Here is a 3,088-nt window from a genome sequence, read left to right on the forward strand (position 1 = left end):
CCTAGTCTCATGGTGTTTCCCCAGACACACTGGGTTCCCCACTGCTGGGCACTGTCCTCTTGGCTACCACAAAAAGGCATCAAGAGTTTGGTGGCTTAAAATAGCAGACCTGTGGGACTGGGGAGATGGCTCAGTGGATCGAGTGACTGCCCCATGATCTCATCACCTGTGGGAGGCAGAGACAAGGGATTCCCCAGAGCAAGCTGGGTAGCCAGACTAGCTGAAGTGGTGAGCTCTGAGTTCACTTGTAGCTCTAGTATATGGAGTTGGATGCAGTTCCCAGACCACAAATGGCCAACTCAAAACCTTTAATTCCAATTCCCGGGGGAATCTGACGCCCTCTTCTGGCCTGTTCAGGCACTGCATGCATGTGGTCCACATATACGCAGGCAAAACACACATAAACACGAAATATAAATCACGTATCTTTTCAAAAGACATCTACTTATCTTTTTAAAGGTGGGGGTACAATTCATTTATAAAGACCTTCTTTCAAGGCCTAGTTGCTAGTCCTTTGGAAATCTCCAAGTTTCACTCTTTCCCCTCAGCCCCCAGTCCAAAGATCTTTGCTCTCCTGCCCTGGATTAGAAGTTGCCCCAGCAGATAGTGTTTTTGGCATTACTTTGTGCTTCCCTTTGGTCAATCGGTTTTCCAAGCCTGCTAATCAATTTGCCGTCTGGAGATGTGATTGGTGCCTAAAAAAGGAGAAAGAAGAGATGTAAGCACTAGTGTTCGTTGCTTCCTAACCGTGGACACGATGTGACCAGCTGCCTCACCTTCCAGCTGCTGTTCCTTCTCCACCATGCTTGACCTCGCCTTAAACTGTGCGCCAAAAACAAGCCCTCCCTTCCTTACGTCGCCTTTGTCGGGTATTTGATCAGAATGGTTCTACTGCATTCCAGGCAGGTGACTTGGGCCTCTTATTTCCTTATCTGTAGAGTGGGGATAACAAGGGCACCTGCCTGGGCACGTGCCTGGCCACCTATGGTCTAGATCCAGTGAGATGCTGCGAAAGTGTGTGTGTGTGTGTGTGTGTGTGTGTGTGTGTGTGTGTGTGTGTGTGTTAGAGGTGGTGGTGGGGAGCAGTTGTCCTCTAGATCATTAATGCCGGACTCTCCATTGCATTAATTACAATATAGAAAGGGCTCAGGTTTCAAGGGCTGCGAAGGCTTGGCCCCTGCCGACCGGAAATCTAATACACCGCACAGAGATAACCGGCAGCTGCCAGAAAGTAGTCCTGGAAGTGCTAGGAGGGGTGGGGGTAGCAGGGAAATGGTTGGACGTTTCATTACACAGACACTGACATCAGGCGGACTTCCCCCCACCCCCCACCTCCAAATAGGCAGAAGCGGTGACAATAGGGACTTTCAGTCCGGTTTTTGTGCCTGTGATATGAGCGCAGAGCCTCGGGAGGTAAAGAAGCCAGCTCTACCAGCAAGTCAGCCAACCACATTTCTTTCTAACAATGCCAGCTTTAGATTCACAAGCTCCGAATCTTCTTCCTGTGGAAGTCACTACCCAAGCCCTTAAACCCTTGAGATGGCGGGCTAAAGGCGCGGGTATCCATTTGGTGCTTGCAGCAGCGAAGGAGGGAGAGGGCAGTGCAGTGATTGGCCAGGAAGTGGGCGGAGCCTCTGCGTGACTGAATGTGATCAGCCCCCGCAGAAGTCCCAGCTGACCGCAGGGAGGGAGGAGGGGCCTGCGGCAGCCCCACTGGGCGGTGAGCCCAGGGACACTTAGAAGATCGCAAGAGATTTTAATTTCTTGGTTAGGGGTTGGTGACATCGCCCTGCCTTATCACAGTGATTTCTTGACGGAGCTTGCAGCTGTCTGAACCTTCCAACGCGCTACTTGTAATAGGTCGTTAAAGTTAAATGAAAAAAAAGTAAAGAATTAGCCAATTATTCAATAAATGCAGCTGTTGCTAGCAGGCCACACTAGGCAGCCCTGCTGTGTCATCCCTGGAGGGTTGAGTCAGCCCTGCCTCAAACCTGAACCGGAGGACCCCGACCTGTACGAGGCTCTCTAGCTCCACCGTCTGGCAGGGGAGCGCAATGAATTTTGCGGCGGAGAAGCTGGGAGATTGGGTTAGGGACCAAAACTAGATGAAACCTCACCGCATAGTTCACGCGTCCCTCCCGCCCCCAACCCCCACCCCCACCCCAACTCCCCATCCTCCAGCTGGATCCGTTTACCAGAGATCTGGATTTCTGCTGATTCTTTTTGCCGAGCCCTCTGCCCCTCGTGCTCCCGCAGGACTTCAGGCACGCCCTTGGCCAGAACCCAGGCGCCTCCTAGGCTCTCTTCACTTCCTGCCTCCTTGACTCTCAAGAGGGGCGGAGCTGCTTTCTTGAAGGCAATTGGAACTTGAGCATTTTTGTCTCAATAAAGGGGAGGCTTACTGGCATTTAGTGGCGCTTGCCCGCCATGTTGGGCATCCTGTAGGATAGTCCTGGACCACAAGGGATTGTCTTAGGAGACTTTCAGATGTCCTGCTGGTGAATGTTTTGCATTTAATTCTCAGAACTAGGATCAGCTAGCTCTATTCTAGATATAAACATAAAGGAGCTTTTGCAAGTCCCTCTTCTTTTCTTCCCACCATTCTTCCTTCCCTCCCTTTCTTCTGGGACAGACTCTTGATATGTAGTCTAGAGTTAGGACCAGCTCCATTTTATTTATAAACGAGTTTTTCATTTGTTTGGTTTTGTTTTTGGAGACAGGGTTTCTCTGTGTAGCCCTAGCTGTCCTGGATCTAGTTCTGTAGACCAGGCTGGACTCGAACTCACAGAGATTCACCTGCCTCAACCTCCTGAGTGCTAGGATTAAAGGCGTGCGCCACCGCTGCCTGACTATAAAGGAAGGTTTTTGCAAGGCCTTTCTTTCCTTCCTTCCCTCGGGCTCTTGCTATTGGAGCCCATGCTGGCTGTGAGTTTGTAATCCCCCTGCTTCAGTCTCTTCCCAAGAACTGGGATTGCATTCACCACCCTGGCCAGATGTAGTTTTTACTGGAAGAAAAATCTATATAATAGCCCGGTCCCATTTGAATCATTTCTAAGTGAACAGCAGCAGTGGCTTTAATTGCATTCAG

The 3,088-nt window shown here is 50.6% G+C and overlaps 1 long non-coding RNA gene across 1 annotated transcript; it reads right to left on the reverse strand.

The window, feature by feature from the left end:
• Positions 1–412: 412 nt before the first annotated feature.
• On the reverse strand, positions 413–2,327 carry LOC113832688. Its single transcript, XR_003480136.1, has 2 exons — positions 2,196–2,327; positions 413–695 (listed from the first exon to the last, which is right to left on the reverse strand). It is a non-coding gene; the product is annotated as an uncharacterized LOC113832688 (long non-coding RNA).
• Between the last annotated feature and the right edge of the window lie 761 nt (positions 2,328–3,088).

The sequence above is a fragment of the Cricetulus griseus genome, assembly GCF_003668045.3.
Source record: "Cricetulus griseus strain 17A/GY chromosome 1 unlocalized genomic scaffold, alternate assembly CriGri-PICRH-1.0 chr1_1, whole genome shotgun sequence".
Classification (NCBI taxonomy): Eukaryota; Metazoa; Chordata; class Mammalia; order Rodentia; family Cricetidae; genus Cricetulus; species Cricetulus griseus.